The sequence below is a fragment of the Protobothrops mucrosquamatus genome, unplaced genomic scaffold, assembly GCF_001527695.2.
Source record: "Protobothrops mucrosquamatus isolate PMUCROS unplaced genomic scaffold, P.Mucros_1.0 scaffold404, whole genome shotgun sequence".
NCBI classification, from domain to species: Eukaryota; Metazoa; Chordata; class Lepidosauria; order Squamata; family Viperidae; genus Protobothrops; species Protobothrops mucrosquamatus.
The window spans coordinates 434,877-454,634 of NW_015386735.1; positions in this window are offsets into that span (position 1 = coordinate 434,877).

Genomic DNA, 19,758 nt, shown 5'->3' on the forward strand with positions numbered 1-19,758 from the left:
TTCCTCTGCTGCTCATTCCTGCCCCCCTTCCCTTAAAGGCCTCCTTGAAACAGATGGAGGGCCTGTCTCTGAGGAACAGTGTAGTCAGCCTGGAAGTTCCCTCTTAATAGCTGATCCTGAGTCAGCATGTTATTCGTGGCTAGCTGAAGCAAAGTTCACTCAGAACAACTTGTATTCTCACAGTAAAGCAGCACAGGAAGAGCCGTACAGCTAACCCTGATCTTTTCAAATGTTAGTACCTACAGCACTGTTAAAGATCTTTATCCGAGGATAGTCTTATCAACTTCTAAGGCATAAGACCTTCTAAAGTTCCTCCTACCAGTTTGGGGTAGACACCACAGTCTAATTTAGGCAAAGTCTTCTTTGATCCACAATGCCTGGATTACTGTGGATACTGAAGCGCAGGTAGTTCTCAACTTATGACCAGTCATTTAGCAACTATTCAAAGTTATAACAGGCCCCCAAATGCTACCTACAACCTAGTTCCAAAGTTCTGACAGCCAGCCCTCTCCCCTGCTGTCACATGACTGCATTTGGGGCACTTGTTAATCAGCCTGAATTTATGGCCATTTGTAGCATTCCATGGTCATATGGCCATGATATACAACATTTTTATCAGAAACCAGCATTTATTTATGGTTTCCGGCAAAAACTGGCCCATAGCAAATAATGGATTTGGTTAAGGACCATGGCATTTGCTTAACAACTGCTGCTGCTGCTGCAAAAAAGGCCATAAAATCAGGTTGGTCGTGTGATGATCCCCTTGATGACCATCATGATTTATGGCTGTAATTACCAGGCTCAATTATGGCCATAAGACTATATGTAGAGTTCTCCTTCCGATTGCGTACCTCTCTAAATAGTTGGATGAAATGCTTAGCTCAGAAAAAAAGAATATAGGTATTTGTGCTTTAGTAGCAAACTGAGGCAGTAATTGGACAGAATTCATAAGAATGAATTGACTCTAACTTCATCATTTAGAAATATCATTTAATCAGGCAACCACTGGAAATGTTATGTAGTGATTTCTGAAAACCAGGCCAGAATGCATCATCCTCAGCATGTACCAGTTTTGAGATTGGATAAGGCAATGATCTGTTGCTACTTCCAACCTTGGTTCCTTCTTTTCCTTGTAATACTTAAGGTCAGTGGTGGGATTCAGCCAGTTTACATCACTTCGGCAGAACTGGTAGCTAATTTTTTGTTGTCCAGGCCCAGAATGGACTTCCGGAAGTGGCATCCACACAGAGAACCGGTTGTTCACATATTTGAATCCCACCACTGCTTGAGGTGCATAGATGGGGCATACATATTGCCCCATCTCATATGCCAACTGCTTGTAACGTGTAAGTGAACCCTTGTGTAACCAGAGATGGGTGAATCTGTCCATTTTCGTTCCTTTTCTCACATTTATGGATCATTCTGAGTTCTCTCAGTTCCTTGGTTTTCCATTTGTAAGGTTAGTACATTCATGAACTGTGTTTTTTTTAAAATGTGTTTATTAAAATTTATATGCAACTTGCGTACATTTCTCAAATGTATTTTCTTTGCAATTATTCTATTGTAAACAGGTCTGACAATTTCCCTTTAATATAATGCATTTTTATAGATTATTTTCATGAATATGTACATTTTCACGCCAATCGTAGTATATTTTCCTGGCAAAATGCACTGCAGATTTATAGAAATGCAAATGTCAAATTCTAACTTGTATTCAGTTCATCAATTTGTTTGAAAATATGAAATTAGCTAAATCTCCATGCAAGGGGAAACTCATTTGTTCCTATCCCTATGCAGAGCACAGTGACATCACGCTGTGCCTTATGTGCCTACGACTTTAAAAAGAAATGGGAGAGAAAGAGATATGGGACAGTAATGGCTTTCTATCTTTCTGGTTCTGGGAATGTTTTTTTTTACATCACTCTTTTTTTTTTCAAGTAATCCCAGCTGTCATGTCTTCATAGTTGTGTCTCATGTATCAGCACATTTGCATCCTGCTGTATAATACAACATAGAGTGAAACATTTTTTCCCCCTGAAGCTACCCAAGGCTAAATAACTTTATGAATGCAGGTGAAATTTATCACCTCAGGATTATTTCACAATAGGTGAAAAAAAACCCACCCCATCCTAGCAACTATATAAATAATGCTAGTCTCTGAACCATTTGGCTCTTCCAAATGCATAAAATTTAATTTGCTTAAGCATTTGAGAAAGACCCTTAGTGTTTCCAGGTGACCAAGCTGCAAGATTAAAGCAAACTGAAGAAAGGATTATAATGATGATTGCTTCATTTCATTGCCCCTCAGTGCAGACTTTGTTTTCAGAAGGAAAAAAAAAGCAACCTTTGCTGGATGAATTGTGGCATTTACATAGAAAATACCTGTCCCTCTGAAGTGTCAGATGATTTATATGGCTTGACAACTGGAAACATTCTTTCATAATTTTGATGCAATTTCGGGGGGGGGGGGGGGGAGGAAACAGGACTTTTTTTATTGAGATAAAAATAACTCCTGTTAGGGCAATTCTGTATTACAAATGTATCTTGAATTTATATTTTTATCTCCGTGGTTTCTCCCTCCCAAATACTGGCAATTACAATTAGCTGAAAACTTGAGAATTTCTATTAAGGAACCTTGCCACCAAGCTATGTTTTCCAAAAGTTTCTGGGAAACCAGATGAATGGTGGGGAATAAAGAAACATCTGAGTTCATAAACTCAACAATCAGGCATTCTGATCCCCAACATGCCAGTGGAACAAAATAAAGGTTGTAACCTTCAGCTGGGAAGCCAGAATGACTCTACACCACCAAATCCCATTTCTTGAGTTAACAATTGGCCTCCGAGGCATTTTTTTTTAATACTTGGAGACAATCCACCTGCATCTACTTGGCTTTGAGCATTACAGGGCAATTGCCAAGCATATGTTATAGGAGAAATAGTGGTTTCTAGGATTCATTTGCATTTCAGTTTCTTTCACAGCTCACAGTGCTCACTCTGAAGAATTCTGTATGAGGAGAAAGGGGAAGGAACAGAGCCAGGGATGGACCTCTGTCTTCAGATGGCTAAGGCAAAGAAATGGAGTGACACTTTATGAACATTTTCTTCATCATTTTTTTAAAATAGTGTGAGGGGCTCTGTTTGAAAGATTTGCCCTATCTCTAAAGCATTGGAGATAATATTAAAATACAGTGATAGCTATTTCAATTTAAGTGGCAAATGTAAAATATGTAGCTACAGCAGCACACGGTTCAAGATTCAGAGCCCAATGTTTTTGCTGATCCTTAAGATAGTGCATGTGAGTACAGCTAACAGTGTTTTTGTCATGGTTCGGACAGATGAAACTCTTCAAAAGAACTTTGAGGCATTGTTTACCTTAAAGAATCTTTGAGTAGCACAACATCGGCACTGCATAATCAAAGCCAAAAACTGAATTCCCCTCCCCTGAGCACATAGTATCAAAGTACAATTCCCTCCTCCAATTAACATTCATAAATCACATTCCCCAATTAGCTTGAAGCCCGGGCTTCCTCTCCAGTTCTCCAGCCCGCCAATTCATTATCAGCTCTGGTTACAATAACCTTGTTTCTCAGGCTAGGTTTAGTGTTGTTATGTCTAGCTGGACTCTCGTTCACATCCCCCCCTCCTAGCATCATCTAATTCTAAAAGCAAAAGGTAAAAGATGTTGTCAATGCAAAAATATCTGATGTTAGCAGCATTGACAGTTTTATTCAGTAATCCCATTCAAGCCATGATCAATGGCCATTTACTTCAATCTCCTCTCAGGCTTTCCTGCCCTGTTTCTGATCTCCTGGAGACAAATTTATTAATGTATTTACCTTATTAGCAATTAAAAAGTTGAACACATCAATTAATAATATATTGAGAAAGCCTTGCAGTTGGCTGTTCCCTATTCCCTGTCCTAGCTTTTGTTGATGCAATACAATTAGCAGGACAGGGAATTATCTCCATTGTCTCTTTAGTCCTGCGCCATCCTTTGTGTACACGTTTCACAACCTGGGTCTCTGATTATGGAATTCTCTTCCTCTCCTTCTTTGGTCCCATATATTTTTGGATGCATTTGAGAAAATATTTAGTAATCCAGCCTGATTAATGGAAGAGGTTATGAGTAGATGTTGCAAATGGCAGGAAGTAAAATAGAGTAGTAGGGTTAGGTAGCTGTACTACCTTATTAGTGAGGTCAGATAGTAGGGTGCCAGGCTGTAGGTGTAAGATTTTATATTTGTGTAAGTATTATTTTATGGCAAGCATAAACACATCACATTGTGTACTGATTTTATAGTATTTTTTCCAAATTTATTTTTTGTTTTTGCTTAATAGATCATTTTAATTGTGATTGGGCTGTGCTCACTTGGGGTCTCTGTTATGTTTTACATAAAATTGTTTGCTTGTTGCTAATGCATATAATTCTTTTTTTCTTATCCTGTCAAGTTTTCTCCTTTTAGCTATACTGTATCTACTTTTTGACTGTAGTTTTAAACCTGCCACCGGGGAAGGGGATCTGTGAGTGGGAGAGGGTGGTGGTCAAGTGATCGAAGTCTTGCTTCTTTTGTATATGTGTTGACGTCACATGCATGTCCACATGCATGCCGTTTTTCTTTCCTTGACTCTGATGTGTGCCAGAAATTAAATAAGGCTCTTAACCCAAAAGAGATTGTCCAGAACATGCATTTTGGTTTATCCTTTGAAAACATTTAGAACAATAACTTTAAAACAATGTTATTCTCTTTCTGATTGATGATGATGATGATGATGATGATGATGATGATGATGATGATGATGATAATAATAATAATAATAATAATAATAATAATAATAATAATAATAATAATAATAATAATAATAATAATAAAGTTGGAAGGGACCTTGGAGGCCATTTGTCCGAAATGGTATAGGGTTTCCTGCCTGAGCAGGGGGTTGGACTAGATGACCTTCAAGGTCCCTTCCAACTTTATTATTATTATTATTATTATTATTATTATTATTATTATTATTATTATTATTATTATTATTAACCCCCTGCTCAGGCAGGAAACCCTATACCATTTCAGACAAATGGCTGTCCAGTCTCTTCTTAAAAACTTCCAGTGTTGGAGCATTCACCACTTCTGGAGGCAGGCTGTTCCACTGGTTAATTGTTCTAACTGTCAGGAAGTTTCTCCTTAGTTCTAGGTTGCTTCTCTCCTTGATTAGTTTCCATCTGTTGCTTCTTGTCCTGCCTTCAGGCACCTTGGACAATAGCTTGACTCCCTCTTCTTTGTGGCAACCCCTGGGATATTGTAAGACTGCTATCATGTCCCCCCTCGTCCTTCTCTTCGTTAAACTAGACATACCCAATTCCAGCAGCCTTTCCTTATATGCTTTGGCCTCCAGTCCCCTGATCATCTTTGTTGCTCTACTCTGTACTCTTTCTAGAGTCATTGCTAAGGAAAGTCTATGGAAGTATCATATATTTAATTCTTGAGATCTTAGATTTTGTTGGGCACTGCATACAATACACTCTGGTTAGCTGGCCCTTCCCTTCTCCCCTTTTCCCTCGCTTTAGTAAAATTGCTAACATTATATATAGTGCTTTGGATTTATTTCCTCTATGCCCTGTGTCAGCGTCTAGCCATTTCTGAAAGCAGCCATACAGAAATCTCAGGAAAAGATACAGCTGCTTTCAGAAACTGCAGATAGATATCATATTTGTATTTTTATGGATTGCAGAGCTTCTTTCTAAACCACATTCATTGAATTAGTATAGTGAAGTGGAGAATTAAATCTGCTGTTATGTTACTCTCAATCTGCAACTGAAAACATTACCACATTCAAATCTCTGGTTGAAGGTTTCACAGTCAATTTGTTGAAGTAAGTAAAGAAGCTGAATACCTTAGCCATTTCTGCTACAACCTGGGCAAATTAAGGTTTAGATGGTTGCCTACATCAGTAACTTTTGCTAATCACTTGCCTTTGTTAAAATGTAATATAGAATCCTGAGTATATCGACAAACAGCCATAAAATCCAAAGCATCGTACTGACTCTTATAGCCAATCTCCCTTTCTAGTATTATTGGAGAATACTATTTAGATGTTTGTTTTCATCTTCTCACTGGCACACCCCATTTTATGGAATAGAGATATGAATGTTCCTACTTCACAAATATTTTGAAAACAGGTCAGAATGAACTCTTCCCATGAATGTTTGTGTAATGTGTGGGTTTGTGCATTACAATTAAAGTCCCACTTCTAACTCCTATTTTCTCCCTTTTTCATAGGGAGAAGAGCTGGGATCTTCATTAGCTCTGCTGAGGCAAAAGTCTAGTTGACTACAAAATGGCAGCAAAGAGATACAGAAAACTCTGTCATTTATTGGTGATCAGGATTTCTGCAACCCAGTTCTGGTAACCCTGTTGGAAATCTAAGAAAACATCATCATATATTAAGTCCATCATCTAATCTAATTTAGATTTACCAATTCTGATCAGATTTTTTTTATTTAAAAAAGAAGCTTTAGTTAGGCCATCCTTAATGTGACGCCTTAATGGGTATATGGAATAAATGAAACAGTTGCAAATTAAATCACTAGTACAGATATAACCATTCATTACTGAATTGATTATTGACAGCTAAATAGTGAAAGAGAAAGAGAAAAACACTAGACAAATCACATCCACATTTTAAAACAGAAAATACAATCTCAGCGTTAGTTTTTCCCAAAGAATACAATTTAAAAAGCAAGGATAAATCAACAAAAGAAAAAAAAACTTTGCAAATAAGTTTTGGCTTGGTTCTCCTCCGAGATTTGTATCATCAAATCCTGAGAGACAAAACACATGTAGCTATCATGGCTATTGTTGGAAAACAAAATAACAAACCTGAACCACTTGTTAACACAGGGCGTTACAGTCTGATTTTAGAATGAGTGTGAATTCTACAGCTGGGAAGGACCATAACAACTTCATTTCTAAAACTAGCCCTGCTCTGTTGGATGGGCTCTTTCTTAGGGTGTTTTCTGGGTTTTTACCCCAAAATGTTTGCCTTGAGGACAAATGTACCCTTTCTGCCATAGACTGTATTGTTACTACTCCCATGTGGCGTCTGGGCATTACAGGATGTAACAGAAGGGAGATTGGTAATGCTGGTGCCCAGATAACAACTTTGTGTGCTCTAATGATCCATATATGGCTACTTTCATACAGTTGTAGCAAACATATTTTGCCTAACATTTCCATAAATGTGGCAAGATGGGAGTTGGACCACATGACTCATGTTTGGTGGCAGTTCTGTTTTTTTCTTTTCTTTTTTTAAATTCTTCTCATTTCTCTACACCACCCCTCCCCTGCTCCATCCTGTTTCTCACCCAGCACAAATCCTTGGTTTTTTTTTTAAAGGCATAAAAATGTGTAGAAAACCACCATTATTTTTGATGCTATGACGATGCAAGAGCTTCTTCCCTTCATCTCCATTTTCTTTAAGGTACTACTTTGGTGGGAAGGTAATACCGCTCCGTGACATCATGCTGGCCATATGACCATGGAAATGTCTTCGGACAGCGCTGGTTCAATGGCCTTGAAATGGAGATGAGCACCACCCCCCTATAGTTGGCAACAACTAGCAGGCTAAAATCAGCAGGAACTCCTATACCTTTACCTTTGCTTACCATAACATTTCCATAGGAGTAAATGAAGAAACCCTATACACCAATATAGTCTAACTTTAAGTTCATTAACTGTGCAAGAAAAGTGCAGATTTACTTGAAAGTAAGAATGCCTGATTATGAAGCTTACTCCCAAGTAAAGAGAAATAGGGTTTCTGTAGAACGGGGTGGTGCTTTGCTATGTGGAACTCTTTTATTTTTGCCATTCTGCACAGTCATATGACTTTAGTATGCTCTGAGACTTTCTCTCAGAGAAAAGTGCCAAAGACCCAGCATGATTTGTTGTTCGGCAGAGATGATACACTGAATTTTATGCTTCGTTTTATTTTTGGTAATATTTATTTGTCCAAAAAAGCACAGTTAAGACACAGCATCTGATTTTTCTGCAAGGTCTTGACTTTCTTTAAATAATCATCAGGAGAAGGAAGGAAGACATAGGAGCTTGTTGCTTGTAAATATTTACACTTTGCCTTTGTGCTAATGAGCCTTCACAAAATAAAAAGCAAAAGATAGTATTTTATGCTTGTTGCAGCTCAATGTTTTCCTGTTTCTCTGCTAAATGATGGGAGCAATGAGCCACATAAGCTCCAGATTCATTCTTGTTGAGATTAAGATTGGCACTTTCTGGATCATAAACTCCCCAGCTGTTCCAACATTATAACATAGCCTTCCTCAACCTGGGGCCCTCCAGATATGTTGAAGTTCAGCTCCATCATTGAAACCATTCAGCCTCTGATGAGTTCCAGATCAACTGAACATTATAATCAAACAGTGACTTTGTAGGATGAAACCTCATAGATTTTGTAGTTCCTTTTTTATACATTTCTCTCCAGTCTTGCTGGTGTAGTTCTACTCAAAAGACATATGACTAGAATCATTTTAGTCAGGTTTTACCTTATTCCTAAATTGGAAAAATTTCCTAAAAGATTAATAAGAAGCTACACATTTTATTATCCTAATCTTTTTTCAAAAGGTATGCATCAAAAACACCTTTAGTCACAGGGACATCGACCTGTAATTTTCTAAACTTCACAGAAGGTCTAATACAACTTGAATTAAAATCCAATGCTGCTAGATCTAACTGGATTTAAGATTTTTTCATTAATAGGATTGTGAGATTAGCTGCAGTCAACATTTTAAAGAAGTAGTGTTTTAAAATGTTAAAAGTATTCAAAACAAGTGGGAAATGCCCTGTGTTCATAATATATATATATATATATCTCCAAATAACCTAACAGAGGATTTTGGTGTCTAATGTGTCTGTATTTGCAAGATCTAGGATCCATTTGTTCAATACTAGTGGATACATTTTTATAGAGAGAGATAGGGAAAAAAGCAGTATTTCTGAAAGGAAACTATGTTTAGCTTAACCAGGAAAAAGGTATTTTGAGGCCTGTGACAAAAAAAGTCCCAGTTCCTATCCTTCTTAGTGAAGGAAAAGCGTAATAATAAACTGAAGGTGCAATCATTCATTTTTCTTAAGCCTATTTGAGTGAAGTTAGATTTACTTCCAAGTAAATATGGCATAGGATTATAGGATAAGGCTTAACTCTTAAACACAGATCCCTGAGCATAAATTGAATTTAATTCAGTGGTTAAATTGAGCATAGAATTTTGTCCCCTTTCATTACTTAACCATTGGCTTATATATGCCAGGCTGAAATTATTGCCTTTTTATTTGTGAGGAGCTGAATAGCATTACATAAAATACGTACTTTAAGATGATGGGCATTTAATCCCTTTGTTTTGGTTCTTATTTCTATAACTCATCCCCCTTATTGATCTTCCCAAATTTTGGCATTTTGCAGCTAAATTTTGGTAGTGCTATCTGAGAAGGAGGTGTCAAAAGACACAAAAGAGGGATTTGGGACTACGTGTGACCTGTACATCATGAGTTGCCCATTCACACTTTAAAGGAAAATATTCAAACATGAGCCCCTCTGCAGACCCAAGTTTTATTTTCCAGCAATTCCCAAGATTTGTTTTTGCAGGAAGCTAAGATCCTACTAAAAGCTAATCTGTTTCTCTTTTTCTTATTTTCTACTTTCTGCTTCAGTTTGCTTACCTCCCAAATCGCTCTATAGAGGATGCTATTTCTTCGGTTCTCCATCTGAACTTGGAGCACTTAGAGGGAAGAAATACTCATGTGCGTATGCTGTTTGTTGACATCAGTTCAGCATTTAACACAATAATTCCCCAGCATATAGTAGACAAACTGGGCCTTTTAGACTTAAACACTCCTTTGTGCAACTGGATTCTTGATTTTCTTACTGACAGGCCCAGTATGTATGAGCTGGAACAAATATTTTCTTGAGCACAGGTTCTCCTCAGGGCTGCATCCTAAATCTGCTGCTGTTCACGCTGCTGACCCACGACTGTTGTGCTAGGTTTGCCACCAACCATATTGTGAAGTATGTGGATGATACAACAGTAATGGGCCTTATTCAAGATGACAATGAGGGTGAGTACCGTAAGGAGGTTGAGGGTTTGGTGAACTGGTGTACGAAAAACAGCCTAGTTGTAAACACTGGAAAAACCAAAGAGATCATTGTTGATTTCAGAAAAGGCAAGCACAGCCACTGGTAAAGCAAGCACAGCAGCGCCTGCATTTTCTGCATCGCATGAGAAAAGTACATCTTCCTTCCCCTGTCCTTATCACTTTCTACAGAGGGACGATCGAGAGCATCCTGTCATACAGGATCACAGTCTGGCTTGGAAGCATCACTGCTTCAGACAGGAAAGCAGTGCAGACACTGGTGAGGATGGCAGAAAAGATCATTGGCAGTTCCCTCCCTTCCATCCAGGACATAGCATATAAGCAATGCTTGAGCAGGGTCCACAAGATTGTTTGGGACACTACACATCCTCTTCATGACCTGTTTTTCTTGTTAGCTTCTGGAAGGATTCAGTCACAGTTTTGTTCCATACAGTATTAACCTTGTGAACTCTAAAGCTTCCTCTTTCCGCTATGTATTCAAGATGGACAGTGATTAATATTTATATGTAAGGATGTAGGTTTATACATATGTTGTATATAGCAGGTTCAAATGTGTGTTATGTATGTGTACATTTTTGAGAGCAAGCAACAAAATTTCATTTTTAATGTGTATCAATGTGCCCACAGTAAAAAATATCAATAAAGTTATCTATCTATCTATCTATCTATCTATCTATCTATCTATCTATCTATCTATCTATCTATCTATCTATCTATCTATCTATCTATCTATCTATCTATCTACTAGGCAACCATAGTAAGTATGGATCCTCTTCGGCCATTATCTCTGTCTGAAACAGTTTTCTTAGTGGGCAGACATAAAGCTAATCTGAGGTGTCAGCTACTGATTCAACCCAATAGTTTTCCAATAAGTTAGTAGATTGCTTTATTTACAATAATTGATCAGCAAATAAATTACAGCTGGAGGTCAATACTGGTTGTCCTTGATTTACAACAGTTCATTTAGTGACCGTTTGAAGTTACAACGGCACTAAAAATGACTTATGACCGTTTTTCACATTTATGACCGTTGCAGCCTCCCCATGGTCACATGATCAAAATTCAGATGCTTGGCCACTGGTTCATATTTATGTCAGTTGCAGTGTCCCGTGGTCATGTGATCACCTTCTGAGAAGCAAAGTCAATGGGGAGGCCAGATTCACTTAACAACCGTGTTACTAAACAACTGCAGCGCTTTGCTTAACAACTGTGGGAAGACAGGTCATAAAATGGAGCAAAATTCACTTAAATGTCTCGCTTAGCAACAGAAATTTTAGGCTCGCTTGAGGTCATAAGTTGAGAACTACCTGTATCTATATTGACATTTAAGAGGATTTATGACATTAAATCAGTAAATGGGCACATGTCCTTAAACTGCTAATAATTCTGGTATAAAAAGTCCCCAGAGTGGAATCAGAATCAAAATTCAAATCAGATCGGTTTATACTTTACCGTATGTTCTGCAACATCAAAATGGTGCATGCTTTATTTATTTTATATCCTACCTTTATTGTTTTTTAAATAAATAAAGCCATGAGCATATCTAATCCTCCTTCCTCCTCCTGCTTTCCCCACAACAACGACCCTGTGAGGTGTGTTGGTGGGCTGAGACCAGTGATTGGCCCAAGGTCACCCAGCCCGGCTTTCACATCTGGAATCCAAGGCCTTCCCAGCAACAGTTTACTTCTTCCTGTGACAGGCGTTTGCACATTTCCCCATTCAGCTGATTGCGGGAGCTTTTCTATTTTAACCCACATGGAAGTGTGCTTTGAGGCCAGTCTGCTACCGGCCCCTGGCCCAGATGATCCTGAGCTTACCCACAGCATCCTTCCCTCCTTCAGTCAGTTCCAGGAACAAACCGTGAGTCAGCTAGCTGCACAGCTGAGCTCTTACACTATTTAGCTAAGGCTGCTGGTGCGGATGCAGCTCGCAACAGCTGCTGTCCAGGTGTGAGGCTTTATCGTGTTTGATTATCAGAGTGGAACCTGGCTTCCAAGGAGATGATTTGGACAAAGAGTGCAGCCAGGCCCCAAGTCTTCTGGTCACAGGGAATATTGTGAAATCAGAACAGTTTGGCAGCCGTTTGCAGATGTACATTTTTTTTTAAACAAAAAAAAGTCAGATGCATGTTTTTTTTTCTTTCAGGGAGAAGTATACTGCAGTGAGATATAAGCTGTTTATTGTTTTTGTTTGCAAGAGAGAGGAGAATGGGTAGTTTGGGAAGAAGGGAACTAGAATAGAGAGTTATTCTTTTTTAAAATTTTACTGGGAAACTCCTTACAGAAGGATGCAAACCTATAGGATACTAAGGGTCCCTGGCTAAGGTAAAACTTTGGAAACGATAGTGGTTTATCTTTTGCTTTAAAAGGATGAGGAAGGCTGCTAGTTGGCTCATGTTTTCTCCTTACATTTTAGATTACTGATAATTTGTGCTGTGTAAAAAGCCTGAGATTTTCAGTAGTTTTCACCTTTTGAAGTCTTTCCTTCTCGACACACTGACACACAAAGCCTCATGCTTGATTTCTAGAGACTGTGCTCAGTAGGAGCTGTGATGGATGGTGAAGTGATGCCCTGGAATGTAAGTAAGTACACGCTTCCCAGAGTCTGTTGCCCATCATCCCCAAACCATCAGGCAACTGTCCCAAAGGTGCTTTTTCAAAAGGCAACAGGACTTTCTTTTTTTCTTTGAAAACGTTTCGCTTCTCATCCAAGAAGCTTCTTCTGTTGAAGAAATGGAATGCTTTCAAAGAAAAAGAAAAAACAAGAAAGTCCAGTTGCGTTTCGAAAAAGCACCTTTGGGACAATCATGACTGGATGATTGAGAATCTCCATAGACATCAGACAAACTGGCATGTCTTCCACTGCCTTGTCCTGTTGCCTCACCTGGCAGCCCCCATAGAAATCTTGGTTGTGAGAACAGAGATAATTTTTGGAGCTAGCAAAGGACACTTCCAAGACCTTTACTTTGCTTGTGCCAAAGTGCTTTGCAAACACCTCTTTCAAATATTTTGCACAGCCCTTGTGTTTATGTACAGTGTGTATGGCTGGGAAGAATTATATATGAATAAATAGGGTTTGTACAGAATGTTCACTGACTTTTTCCTTTGTTTGCTACCTGGGAATCACGGATGCGAGAGTAGAGTGTTAAATGAATTAATTACAAGTAGTGATACTTATTCAGTTTTTGTCTGAATACCCGACCCACTTTTCAAAAATTTCCAGGCTTACGCCTGCCTTGTTCTAAAACAGCCTTTGACATACCACTCCAAGGCTAGTGTGGCTCTGGGTCCAATAAAACCTGCACAGCCCTGCCCTGGGGAAGTAAAGGTAAAGGTTTCCCTGTCCAATTATGCCTGACTCTAGGGCACAGTGCTCCTCTCTGTTTCATGGCCAAAGGAGCCAGCGTTGTGCGAAGACAATTTCCATTTTCATGTGGCCAGCATGGCTATACGTCAAAGGCACATGGAACCGCATGTTAACTTGCCACCAAAATGATTCATGCATACATGTTATTGTGATTAATATTTATTTGTTCTTTATATGTAAGAGTGTAGCTATATATATATATATGTGTGTGTGTGTGTGTATGTGTGTTGTATGTAGCATGTTTAAATGTGTGTTACGTATGTGTACACTTTGAGAGCAAGCAACTAAATTTCATTGTTAATGTGTGCCAATGTGCCCTCATTAAAAAAAATGATAATAAAGATTATCTAATCTACAAAATGGTACTTATTTATCTATTTGCATTTGCTTACTTTTGAACTGCTAAATGGACAGGAGCTGGGGCAAGTAACGGGAGCTCACCCTGTTGTGCAGAGCCCAGGTCTCTAATCTAGACTGTCGCCCTGGGAAGTAGAGGCTATTAAACCTTAAGATAATGGGGGACGAGGGCCCTCATCAATGCAGTTTGAGAGGCAGCCACGAAAGGGTGAGGATTGCCAGGTTTGTGCCACGTAAAATGCAACTTCCTGAATAGCCTTCCATGGCTTCGCTAGCAGCACATTCACCTGTCCCGGATTCAGGCTGAATTCATCAAACTGCCTCTGAATCCCGTGTCCTACTAGTCAGACAGAGTTTTACTTCTCAGTTGCCTCTGAAGGACAGTAAATATTTGATCAAATCACAATAGAGAATTCGCTATAGGCCAGGGGTAGGCAACCTTGGTTCTTTTATGACTCGTGGACTTTAATTCCCAGAATTCCTGAGCCAGCCATGCTGAGGGGAAAGGGAGAGTTTCCAAGCTGAGCCATGCTGGCTCAGGAATTCTGGGAGTTGAAGTCCACGAGTCATAAAAGAGCCAAGGCTGCCTACCCCTGCTATAGGCTTAGATCTAGATTCTTTAACCTAGAGGGCACCATTTTCTTAACTTAAATGAAAGGTTTTTAGGAGGATCTTGTTATAAGAATTGTAACCAGGTCACCATCTTAGGTCTCTCCCCCTCCCCCCACCGTACAGAGTGTGAATCTAGGGAGGAGGAGGAGAAAGGCCTCTCTTAATCCACACAGAGACTTCTTCCTATTGTAGAAACGCTCCAAGCTCGCTCTCTCCTAGCTGGTATTTGGCAATATGTCCAGACACCACAATGTTTGCATGGACTGGTTCCGCAATCCAGAGTTTGGGGAGCTTCTTATTCTCTAAGCCCTGGAGAACGCTGCTGTACTTGTTTCACTGAAAACAGCAACAGTTAAATCTGCTGTGGGTCAGCCAGAGTCCAAATGATAGTGTTCCTCTGTAGTGTTCAAGCTGACACAGAGCAAACTCAGAACAACTGGCTGAAATTCAGGACAGTAAAATGAGGGGCAGCAGTGGGCAACTTTAGAAATACTTGTGAACAAAGTGGATTTTTCTCCAGGATTACACCTCATGTTGTCTGTTGAATAAAGTGCACAATAGGTTAAAGATCTGGTAAATGCAAGGGGCCATTACTGTAAACATGAGCAAACTTTAGATTTCCAGATCTTTTGTAGCCGTTGTAACTAGAAGCCAAACATGCTGTATGAGGAGTGTGGTGCAAATAATAATATAATATAAATCCATCAGGTCCTTGAAATAAAAATCCACTCCCAATTATTCCCTAGTTGCTTGAATTGTATTGATACAGTATTGCTACTGTTGTTAAATACTTGGGTGCCAGAAATCATTACTGAAATATTCTAGAAGTAAAAGATATATCTGTAGATCCTAATCTACTTTCAGTTCAGTTTTGCATTTTTGTGTTATGGATACAGAATTATAGGACTGGAAGGAACCTTGGAAATCTTCTAGTCCAGGGGTCCCCAACCCCCCGTCCATGGACCTCCACCTGTCCATACTGTTGTGTCCTGGGCCTGATGAGGAAACTCAGCAGGCCCAGAAATGTTGCAAATGGTCCCGGGCATTCTAAAAGCTGCCCGGGACCAGACAGAGCGGCGCCAGCCTTGTGCGCATGTGCAAGGCGCGAAGAAGAGGAATTCCTATTGGTTCACTCTGTCCGGGTTTCAAGCCCTATAAAAGGCCTGCATGCCTTTTGCTTCTTTGCTTGGAGTTGGAGAAGGAGAATAAAGTGTTGTTACTTGTCACCATTTGTCTTCATCATTCGCACGCGAACGAAGGATTTAACACATACCATGCCAGAAACTGGGCCGCGCAACAAGCAAAGCCCCATCTGCGGGATGCGGGCAGCACACAAAACCAGGCCTCCTCAGGTCTGCAGAAAAACCTCTCTCCATGGAACTGGTCCCTGGTGCCCAAAAGGTTGGAGGCTGTTGTTCTTGTCCAACCCCCCTGCCCAAGATGTCCTTATACCATCTCGGACAAATGGTTGTCCAATATCTTCTTAAAAACCTCCCCTGATGAAGCACCCATGACTCTGGGAGGCAAGCTGTTCCACTGATTAATCATTCCGACTGTTAGGAAATTGCTCCTTATTTCCAGGGTGGATCTTATGAGCTTCCACCCATTGTAACATCCAAGTAGGCTGGGCCAGAAATAGCTGGTTTTGAAAAGATGTCAAAGTCACGAGTTCTTTCTTTTGCCCTAAATATACATAAATGTGATTGCTGTTGACTTGGAATGCATTTGGCGGAGAATTCTTGTTAAGTATCATAGGGCTGCACCTCCATGAAATATCTGAGAATGATAGTACACTAGAATCTGGGGGACTAGGAGTCACTCAATTATACATATAACTGAAATCAAACCAAATTTGGATTTTTTTCCCCCTGGTCCCAACCACTATTTTTTTGGAGTGGCCCCTCAACCATCCAAAGTTCACATGTGTCCCAGAAAATATCATGTCTCTTTCCAATGCAGAAAGAATGAAAAACAATGAGACTTTTTGTCCCAGACACTTGGACTGGGGCCCTGTCTATTCTGATGAGTGGGAATTCCAAAAAGCAATTTCAAGGTGTCTGTATGGTATGATCTTTTATCACATGATCCTGAACTGGCTGGAGCCCTCTTGTGACAGGCAGCCTTTATCCTTCTTAACAGAAACATCCGCAGCTGCACCACAGCAGGCGCCAGGCCTTGGGGAGTTACTTCATCACAGCCTGACAGCTGTGTCCCCTTGCCTTTATCGGCTGGCTTCATCCTTCAGTCACAGGGTGAATGTACTGCATGCAATCCTTGATGAAGCAGCCTGCAAGTGCTGCTTCCTCCCTCAGAGTCTATCTTCTACTGCTACTCGGTGTCCTACAGTTTATCTGTGGTCAGCTTTCTTACCCATTTCCTGCCAGCTGCTACTGGTCTTTTAGTCAGATCATATTAGCATGTAAGCATGAAAGCTTTGACTGCAACTTTTAGTCACTGGAACTTCATCTAGGCAGAGGTTTGCCTACCACTGAACAGCATTATTATTGGTCACTTCTATCATTTGGCCTTCTTTCTGTTCTTAACAATGTCTTCAAATTAGACAACTTGGCAAGACCGAGGGCACTCATGATCTTAGGTAGTCCTGGGTCTGCCTAAGCATCCAATGGCACAGGGCCATCTTTTTCAATCTGAAGCCCTTCCAATGTGTTGGGTCTGTAGTTTCCTGGATCTCCGGACAACAGTATGGAGATCACTAACTTGTAGAAGGATATCCTATGCTGTGTTCTCTTTTCACGGGTTGTTAAGGATCTTTACTGGCAGGTATAAGGATATGTTGTGATTTGATTGACTTGAGGTGATCTTTCCCAACATGGTGTCCTTCAAATAAGATGAAGCTTGGTCTATTAGGAAGTCAACAGAATGAAGAAGTTTTTGGAACTGGAGTGACAGTGGAATAGAATAGAATAGAATAGAATAGAATAGAATAGAATAGAATAGAATAGAATAGAATAGAATAGAATAGAATAGAGCTGGAAGGGACCTTGGAGGTTTTCTAGTCTAGCCCCCTGCTCAAGCAGGAGAACCTATACGGTCTCAGAAGAAGGGGACAATTCAAGCAGTCTGATTAATGAGATCCAGAACATTCTGGCTCAATAGTTATCTTTCTATGTGTTTGTATCAGTTATGTTTTAAGGCTCCTGGTACAAGTATGTGTTTTGGAATGCTATTGCTGTTTTCCCGAAAAAAAGAGGTTGGGGCAATCAGTTGTGAAGAAGCAATAGTGAAAGTATGGGGAAGGTTGATAAATAAGATGCCTCCACCCTCGCTTTCAGCCGCATATCCTTTTTTTGTGGTGGTGCATTTTTAATTTTTTTGAGGTGGTGAATTGGGATGCTGATACAATTTCATTTGCTCACAGTAAACCTGCAAACTGATCCAAAAATCTAGCTTAGCATACCCTGGTGCTTTCTGAAAGTAAATGTGCCCAGAACTTAAAAAGTGAAGCTTTTTGCTGCATGGAACAGTAGCTAAAGGTACGGCAAGCCCAGGATTAAAAAAAAAAGGAAAAGATGCCAATATTGTTGCTCAGTGGTAAAGATCACTGGGTCATTTGGGACAAATTACGACAACTCGGGCTGCAATTTAGTTCTATCGTGGACATGGGAACAGCTTTCCTATTTTGAATGTCTGCCTCTCAGGCAGTTGCTGGAAACACAATAACCTTGCCAGGAAAAATATGGCAGCTTCTCAAAGGCCTGCTAGTGTATGTCAGGTCTAGGCAACTGTTAATTGGTCTGTGTAATAAAATGGCAAATTTATTTATGGAGTTGTGGCTACAGCTGGAAGAACACCATAAGCCTGGGAGGCTGCTATATCCCTCTTTCTTAGTAATATACTTTGATTTGCTGCAGTTCATTCCCCTCTGCAGTCTGCTTCTTGGAGATAACATAAAGCACTTGCCAGAGTGGTTGATAACTAAATGTACAAAGCGTGACATTCTCCTAGATATATAGTACTCTACATGAACACTTTCCCTTTCCTATCAGAACCCAGAACCCAGAGTTGACTAAGGGCAAATAAGTTGCAAGGGTTCACAAGGAAGGCAGCCAAGGAACTGCACTAGCAACATTTTGGCAGGGACTGCTGTATCTACTAAAAGAGTACAGGCTTTTTTAATATTTTTTTTAAAGGCAGACAGGCATTCCCACTTTTGCAATATAAAGAACCTAGCTTCTTTATAATGGTACACCTTACTATTGTAACCCTCCCTTCTTTTCACACAGAGTTAGAAAGAACCATAGGTTTACTTAAATCTACGCTTTGAGTGATGGTAGGAATAACCCTGTATCTCCATCCCTTAATGCCGCAAATTCTGTGCTAATTAAACTTCTAAGTGATCTGCTTTTCAAAGACTTTTTGACAAAATGCGGCTCTGCTTCATGTCTCTGAAACATGTTACAGGTAATCCTCGAATTTTGACCATAATTGAGCCTGGAATTACGCTCTTAAGTCATGCTGGTTAACTGGTTCATCATATGATCGTGCTTGATTTTATGATTTTTTTGTGGTGGTTAACTGAATGGCATGGTCATAAAGCAAAGACCATGGGCATTAAGTGAATCCATTGTCTACAAAGGGTGTTTTTTGCCAAAAAAACAAAGTAAATGTTGGTGTCCTGCAAAATACGCCATAAATCATGGTCACGTAATTGCAGGATGCTGCAAACAGCCAGTTGCCGAGTGCTCCAGATACAATTTATGTGACTGGGAAGGGCGGCCCTTAGAACTTCAAATTTGGGTCATAAGTAGCCCTGGGAGGTCTGTCACAACGTTGAATGGTCACTAAGTGACCAATTGTAAGTCAAGGACTACTTATATTGTTCTCCTCTTCTCTTATATAGATTCAGTCACTCCAGTTCCAAAAACCTAAACAGAGTTAGGATGTGTCTGTCTTTGTAAACATTACAAAACAGCCACAGACTAGGTTACCAGGTGTCTGGCAAAAAAGCCCTTATGCGTTATGAAAGGACGCCAGTGAGCACCTCAGTTGGAGAAAATATACACTGATCCTAACATGCCTTCTTTTTTGTCTTCATGTTCTCCATCCTGCAGGCACAGCCTTAAAATCCACTGCTGTCCAGCTTTTTTGAGAATGTACCAGCTATCCTGAGAAGCGTTTCTCCATAGTGCAGGCCTTCCCTACTAGCTGCTAGCCACAAGTTAACAAGCCCAGCTCTGTGACCTTAATTACTTGATTTGTACCCTCTAGTTGACTTGTGCTACTGCCTGAAATGGATGAGACTTTAA